The sequence below is a fragment of the Bombina bombina genome, chromosome 5 (genome assembly GCF_027579735.1).
Source record: "Bombina bombina isolate aBomBom1 chromosome 5, aBomBom1.pri, whole genome shotgun sequence".
NCBI lineage: Eukaryota > Metazoa > Chordata > Amphibia > Anura > Bombinatoridae > Bombina > Bombina bombina.
Window position 1 is genome coordinate 532,616,359 of NC_069503.1, and position 9,258 is coordinate 532,625,616.

Genomic DNA, 9,258 nt, shown 5'->3' on the forward strand with positions numbered 1-9,258 from the left:
CCACAAACTCCTCGCCATCCCCGTGGTAGATGCTACTTGTTCAGAGCGGCAAGGAGAATGACTGGGGGGCGGAGCCAGAGGGGGAGCTATATGGACAGCTCTTGCTGTGTGCTCTCCTTGCCTTTCCCTGTGGAGGAGAACATTTCCCACAAGTTATGGATGACGCCGTGGACCGGACACACCAATATTGGAGAAAAAAAATTCTGGTTTAGACTGTCCCTTTAAGCATTCAACAAGCGTACGATTACTGGAAAATAGGTTTTAAGTATGTGGTTGTGCAATAAAGCTACTTTTTTTAATGTGACTTTAGTGGGAAACTACTTTAATGATAAGTCTCTATCTTATTTAGGTTTTCAAGGTGTCCAATATATAACTTGGAGGGGGGGGGTGGCGGCGCAGTAGCGGGTGAAGCCACCTCCCTGAAATTAGTTTTTGCAGGTTGGGATGTCTGTTTATGACACACAAGAACTAGTACAGTCTAACTGTGAAAAACTTTCAAAATGCTCTGAGCTAAGGGGCGGTTTTCAACGGTTTAGAAATAAGTTTGAACCTACCTAGGTTTAGCTTTTCAAAAATACCACCAATGGAACAAAGCAAATGTAATGATTAAAGTCAATTGGAAAGTTGTTTAAAATTGCATGCCCTATCGGAATCATGAAAGTTTAATTTTGACTAGACTGTCCCTTTAAGACAACTTCTAAAAGCAGTGTAAGTAATGCAAGTTTCAACTGCCCTCACTGCAGAGACTAGTTTGTTGCCAAGGTAACCCAGGCTGCACAGGAATTACAATCATCTACAGAGCATATCTATCAGGGCAGGAAGGCAGCTTCTGCTTCATTTGTTTGTGTCTCTACACTTTATTTCTGTTAGTTTACTTCTTTGCTGTGTGCAGTATACATTGCACAGCTAGTACTATTAAAGCCAGTGGTGCCTGGTAGCTAAAAAAGGGGCTCTGTAGATGTAATACAGCTGGTTAGGGAGGGTAGGGAAAAAGTGAGCTGTGTGGAGAAGGAAAAATATTATAGTATCACACAGCTAATAACAGGAAATGACAACACAAGCAAGTTCACTTTAATTTCAACAACTTTATCTGCATTTTCAAGACATGTATTTTGCAAAAATCATGTTAAATAAGTAATTCTTTTTATAATATTGTACTTCTGACTACAGTATCCCTGCTTTATTCCACACAGTATTGATTGCACACTCCAGTGATACAGTTAAAATTTTTCTTAATTGACTTCAGCAGAGGAGGAAAGGTGGCACCCATTGCTTTAAGAATATTTAAACAACTAATATAATTTTAAAACAATACATCTGCATATTATTCTGAGGCAAATATTTGCTTTAAATACATAATTCTACCTAGCATTTATGGCCAGATTACAAGTTGAGCGATATTGAATGCTCCCGCTCGCGAGCTAACTACACTAGAATTTTTTTGCGTGCGTTGGGTAGTGCCAGAGTTAGAATATTGCATGCAAGTTAATGTATTCCCTATAGAAGTCAATGGAGCAAAAAAAAAAGTGGAAATCACATATCGCATCAAGTGCACTAACCCGACATGAAAATATTAATATGTCACATTCTAATGTTCTTCAGATAGCAGAATATGTTCTATGTATTCATAAATACACATTCCTGCATATATATGATGATATTTTTGTACAATATACAGGTATATCCATATACAGGCAGTCCCCGGGTTACAGACATCCGACTTAAGTACAACTCGTACTTACAAACGGAGAAAATAGAGCTTTATCGCCATCCTTCTTTCCAGGATAACCCAAAATACTGAAAATCCAATTGTCACAAGTACAGAAAGTGATGTGAAAATCTCTGAACAGGGGCACAGATAGCAGAACAAACGTTTCCCTATGCTATCCAAAACTAAAAAAAAATGTTTGGCTATAGTTTCACCTAAAAAAAGTGCCTGTTCCAACTTACATACAAATTCAACTTAAGAACAAACCTACAGAACCTATCTTGTTCGTATCCTGGGGACTGCCTGTATATATATATATATATATATATATATATATATATATATATATATATATATATATATATATATATATATATATATATATATATATATATATATATATATATATATATATACATGATTATATATAGGTATAGATATATAAAGATATTTATAGGAATATCTATTAATACATAGAACATATTTGCTGTGTGGAGAACATTACAATGTGAAATATATACAGTAAATGCATAGTTAAAACCTTTTTTAAACATGAATATTGCATAAATATACTTTTACATGTATTCATCTACTTGATAGCAAAGGGCTCCAATGCACATATATATTTGTCTATATATGTGTACATATGTATTTACATGTTTTTATGTGTAAATATGTCTGTAAATACATATATACATACATAAATGCATCTGTTTATACACACACCCAAGACCTCATATCTTTGAGCACTTATAACTTTTTTGTGCATTATTTTTTTCTAATAGTTTTTATTGATGGTATTATTATGAGTGTAATTGTACTTTGTAGTGTATTTTTGATGTATGTTGTGCAACTTTTTTGTTTTGCAAAGCTTGGAGGACACGGTAATCATCTAGCGTAAATAATGATTGCACTCAAGCGATCGGGTTTACTTTCAACTTGTAATACGAGCAGTAAACCCGACAAGCGCAAACACCTGTCATAAACCCCTTATCACTCACGTGTAATCTAGCCCTTAGGGGCATATTTATCGTGCTCTGTTTAGAGCTTGGGGCCCATTGTTTGAAGGCTCGCCGGAAACAGAAGTTATCACGAAGTTATGAAGCAGCGGCTGCTCCATAACTTGTCTGCAAGCTCTGAGGCGGCGGACAGAAATCAACCCGATTGAATTTGAACGGGTTTATTGACACCCCCTGCTAGCGGCTGATTGGCCGCGAATCTGCATGGGGCGGCATTGCACCAGCAGTTCACAAGAACTGCTGGTGCAATGATAAATGCCGACAGCGTTTTTATCGATGGGCAGCGATGTGCAGCAGACATGATACGCTACTTTGTATCATGCCCGCTTGCACGTTGTTAAATATGCCCCTTAGTGTTTTGTTTATTTTATATTTTGCAGTATTTAATAAAGAAGAAAACATAATCACAATTAGAGACAAAAGAGCCAAAATAAGTTAACAAATAGATATAAAGCCTAAAACTACTAACAGTACATTTGTAAAATAAGCATTCCTCTGTTTGTGCTATTGGTAAAACATTTAATAAACTATGTGAGTAGAATGCGTTATAACTCACAGAACGCTGTGCTTCTTCCTCTAAAAAGGAACTACATTCAAAAAAAGAAAGAAAAAACCCAGAACATTTAATTGACTTTTTTTCTGCAATTTGTTCTCCAGGTGGGGAGGAAGATTAAGAGCGGCATGCTACGAACGGCTATACTACGAACTTAGTGCAGAGGATGACAATGTGTTGTCCTTTGTACTTGACCAGTTAAGATATATTTACCACTTATTTGCAAATATGTGTCATTTTCAAACTCATACAGCATTTTGCACGACAGGACAACATGCCTAAGGGACTTGGACAAATACAACTATTTTCTTCCGACCATATACAGTTGTGCTCATAAATTTACATACACTGGCAGAATTTATGATTTCTTGGCCATTTTTCAGAGAATATGAATGATAACACAAACACTTTTCTTTCACACACTAATTACAAGCAAACAGATCACAGGTGAGGATGGTTACCTTTAATAGCCATTCAAACCCCTTTGTGTCAACTTGTGTGCATGTTATCAGGCCAAAATCACCAGGGTATGTAAACTTTTGATAAGGGTCATTTGGGTAGTTTCTGTTGTCATTATGATTTAAAAAGAGTAAACACAGTTGATTGATAATAAATGGCTTCAGCCAAACACTAACCATAAGTGAAAGAAAAGTTGTTGTATTATTATTCATATTCTCTGAAAAATGGCCAAGAAATCATAAATTCTGCCAGGGTATGTAAACTTATGAGCACAACTGTACATTTTTTTAAAGAGATTTATATCTGTAGTAAATAAGAAATTTACACATTTAAAAATAAGATAGAAAAACACGTCAGAGGGGAGGACGTCAAACACACATCTGAAAGTGAAAATATCCAAAACTGCTCATGGCATAAAATCTGTTCATCCTGAAAATCTGATAAAGAACATTGCAAATGATTGCCTAAATAGCACAAATGTTGAAGCTTGAAGTGCTTCAACATTGGCACCTCATTCTCACACCTGTGCCAATCTCATATATATGTGTCCATCTGATCTTACACCTGTTTTTTGGCAATCTGGCTGAATAAAGACACTTTTTTGCATCAAGTTTCTTGTCTCCGGGCCTCCTATCTTTTCTCCCCCTGGTGGGACTCACCTTCCTCTATATATATATATATATATATATATATATATATATATATATATATATATATATATATATATATATACATATATATATATGCACAGTATTTGTGTGTGTATATACATATATATATATATATATATATATATATATACACACACACACACAGTATGTATGTGTATACAATATTTTTTAATAAAAAGGTATCAGACTTTTTAACTGACAATATAATGCAAAATTGCTATGCAGTGCAACATGTTTTTGGTGAGTGCCCCTTTAATCAATTCCTTTTTTATCTGTATGGTAAGGAATCACTACTCATGACCAAGAATAAGTAAATGTTAAGAGTTGAATGATTACAGGAGTTTGATATTAAGAGTCATGTGCAATTAAAACATCATTAAAGAAAATTTTACAACATAATTTTTAAGGATAAACTGTGCGGTTATCTATCTTAATTAGTTCCAATAATTAGTAATTTCTGTAAAAATACATTCTGTCTTTGATTTTCAGTTCAGCATGGAAAAACACTGTTAACTATTTCAATGATTGCAACAATCAAAAGCATAGAGGAAGTTGCAATATTGAATTTATCTTTTGCATCAGTGTCCAGAATACTTCATATCTGGGGACTGGTCAGCTGCTGTTACCAGCTGTGATGAAGTCTATGTATTTGTATGGATACAGCTGAGGTAGAGGTTAATTTTGTTCTTAGACTGAAGGGGAAGGCTGTTGCCATTCTTTTCCTACCTTTTCAATCACTCTTAAAAATGATGACCCAGTAATATCTTCTTTTAATTTGTTGTTTGCTGTCTCAAGGGAAAATCAAGGAGAGGAAGAAGACTATGAAGTCTTCTAACCTTTGTTGATACTAGGCATGTGCATTCAGATAATTTATGAGGAGCCAAATGTGGAATAAGTAGGCCGCTTGTGGGGTTCGGCTTTTTTTCGGAGCCAGATTTCTACTTCTAAAAGTGCAACACACTAAGATCTGGATTTGTACAAATCTTAGTGTGTTGCACTTTCACAAAAAGAAATCCGGCTTCCGAAATGAGCTGATTGCCTCACTGATGATCGGAATAAACATGCCTAGTTGATCATTGTGGTCCAGACTGTAAATCTATAATTAAATCATTGTGGTCCACACAGTAAATCTATAATCAGGGATTATTTTTCAACTGTTCAAAGTACACATCACTCATTACAATGTCTGATCATGCAATCAGGAATCATCTCAGGAATCTTCTTTCAAAAGAATCATTCTTTTGAAAGATGACAATGGCTTAGATTCATCAATCCAATGCTACAAAGTCAAATGTAGTCGCAGCACCTGATAGGATGAGCACGTTTCAGTAATAAATGTATAATAGTCAATATCAAAAGGTGGGATCGAGAGGCATATGGTACACGGATATGCTAGCAAAATGGCTTTCTATTCCCCCATTATTTTAGACAGTCTCTGTCACAAATAAAGTAGTAAACATTGTGCTGATGCAAAAGGAAGCTTACCGGTCTGTAGGATGTGGTCTGTGTCAAGCTGTACAAACCTCTTTTGTTGCCGGCTAGGTTGGTCCACAGGAGTTGCTGTTGGTTTCCATCTGTAGTGTATTTTTTATGGGAGCTCCCATGGAGCCTGTTTCCAACCCGTTGCAACTAACAGCTAAACAGCCTGTTCTCCCTTCCTCCACCTTCGGCGGTATCTGATGACGTCAAGCTTGCACTAGTAACCTGAATTTTGATGAAGCATGTGATTTAGCTGCAATGGAAGAACTAATAACAGAAGGAGGAGCCTTTGAGGGAGAAATACATACAGTAATTACCCCCAAATTTTAAAAACGTCAGTTTTCTACCCAATACAGAGTAGGGGAACTCTGTTAGAAAAATTCCATAAAAGAATTGAACAAGACCTCAACCCTCTAGCTTATAAATCAAATAACACCAAAATCAACTTAACCAAGAAACAAAAAATAACAGTAATGAATTTAAGTCAGAATCAGGACATAGTTGTAAGGGCTGCAGATAAAGGAGGTTCTATAGTGGTCTTAGATAAGGCAGCCTTTATTCAAGAGGCACATAGACAACTAAATGATCCAAGACAGTATACCAAACTGGAATCAGACCCTACCACTAAATTTAGAAGGGAAATTTCACACTTAATTGATGATGGTGTGGAGGAAAATTTCATAGAACAGCAGACAAAAGAATACCTTATGATGGATAACCCCACAGTACCTACTTTCAATCATCTACCTAAAATTCATAAAGGTATTGAAAACATGACATGACTATAGTCAGTGGGATTGGTTCGCTGACAGAACGCCTTTCCAAATGGCTGGACGAAATTTTGCAGCCACTAGTGGGTAATTTAACCAGCTACTTAAGGGACACCAAGCAGTTACTAAGAAAATTAGATTCTATCACATGGGATCCCAGTTTTCGTTGGCTCACAATAGATGTCCAGGCATGATACTCTTCAATCCCTCATTCTGTGGGATTTAAAGCCATTGAATTCTTTTTGCCCAGAACAAAAGGTTACAGCCAGTCGTTTTGTCAATTTGTTGTCCGAGTTACAGAATTTCTCCTGACACCCAACGTTTTTTTTATTTGAAGGGGATTTCTACCTCCAGAGATGAGGGACAGCTATGGCGGAAAATTTGCCCCCTCCTACACCAACCTCTTTATGGGGTGGTGGACATTCAAACCCTCTCAAAGAGCGCATCATCTATTATCAGAGATATATAGATGATCTCCTTTGCATTTGGTATGGGGATGAAACTAATGCAGGACAATTTGTATCTATATTAAACGATAATTAAATCGGAATTAAATTCACTTCAGAATTTAATCAAAAAGAGATACACTATCTAGATGTGAGCCTGATAGGAACTGCCAGTGGAACAGTACAAACAGAGGTCTTCTATAAACCAATTTCAGGAAACACACTCCTTCATTCACATAGTAACCACCCCAAAGTGTATTTAACTCAGTGGCTAAAGGGCAGTTCATGAGGTTAAGATGGAATTGTACCACAACTGAGTCTTATACAAAACATGCAAACACAATGACTGATAAATTGAAGTATAGGGGTTATGCCAGAGAAATGATCACTACAGCTAGAAATGCAGTAAGTGAGATGAACAGAGAAGAACTTCTTAAAGAAAAAGTGTACACAAATAAACAAGATTCAAAAAAAGCAGGTCGCTAGGAAACCAGGTAGTTCCCACAAATCTGAAAAAAATTGAGACAGCAGCCAGCTCATGATTAAGGTTCAAAGGGACCTTCAATTGCAGTAACATATTGTGCAAAGCATGTGCATTTCTTACAGAGGGTAGTGCCTTTGTTAGTTCAAGCACAAGAGAAAGATTTGAACATGATAGATGTTTCAATTGCAGAGCAACCTATGCAATCTATCTATTAACATGCACACACTGGGAACTCCAATACCTAGGCCTCACGACTAGAGAGGTACGGGAGCGTATCAGGGAACATACCACCAATATTAAGCATGGGTCACTATCAACACCCTTGATAAAGCATTTCAAACATATACACTCAAAGTGCAGATACTCTAAAATGGACGATTATAGAGACAATCCACAACAAATTAAAAGGCCAAAACAGGGAGTCCAGGTTAGAATTACGAGAAGTTTTCTGGATTCACAAACTCAGAATAAGAATGTCCCAGGGGCTAAATTCAGAGTTTGATGTTATCAATCATTGGCAACATTAACCCCTTGAGCCATCGCAGAGTTTCCCACTCTGGTGCTAATGACGGCTCAGAGCCATCGCTAGCACTCTGCCACCTTGAGTGAGATCTGGGGGCTACCACCCGCTCCTACCCCAGCGATCGGGCATCACCGGGGCTTCATGTTATGTGCAGTGACGATACGCGCAATGACGTGATGACATCACCGCACAATGACGTGATAATGTCACCTGCGCAATGACGTGATGATGTCACCTCACAATGACGTGATGATGTCACCACGCAACTTTATTTATACTTAACAATGTTAAGTATAGGAGCAGGGGGCATGCTGCTTAGATGCCTGTATCTCAGGCATCTAAGCAGCTACAGACTCCCAAGACCCACCGTTGAAAAGGTCATCGTCAAACCATTCCAACAGTGTAAGTCTTGGGGATCTGAAAAAAAAGTTAAATTTTTTTTTTAAAAAAACAAACAAACAAAAAAACCCTTAAAAAGCTTAGCACCCAGGTGGGAAAGTGCCTAGCACTCAAAGGGTTAAACTATTAAACTATAACCCAGCAAATCGATACTTAAATAAAATAAAATGTTTCCTCATGACAAACACAAGTGCACATACATGTGTAACTAAACAGTGTACCAACTGGGGTTAAAGACTTAACCAAAAACCTAACCGCAATTTAACCAAAGTGGTAACAGTTAATTATTTTAAACTATATTGAACACAGTCATAGATGTGTCACACTAAAACCTATACTCTAATGGTCTTAAGGGGAAACAGTGTTGATTGTGATATAGAAACCCAAAATACACAAATTCTATAAAAGGAGAAACAAGCCAAAGCCCATATCAAAGTAGACGTTTGTGTAATTTATTGCACACACACCGGTTAAAAACACTTACAGAATAAAAGTAATAACAAGCCTGTCTCCCATTTAGGGATTGTAGAAGAAGTCCAGATGTCCAAAATGTCAAGCTCTCGTGTAACACGGTACACGACACCGGATGAAATCCTTTAGCTAGCTTTGTTCCGTAGGAGCTACCAGAGCTCCGCCCCCAACGCGTTTCGTCCGCCCTCAGCAGACTTTGTCAAGAGGATGAATAGTAATGCCCGTAATTGCCGAGCGTGTCTTTAAGATCCTATTACTCCCCTCCAATTGGTTGCT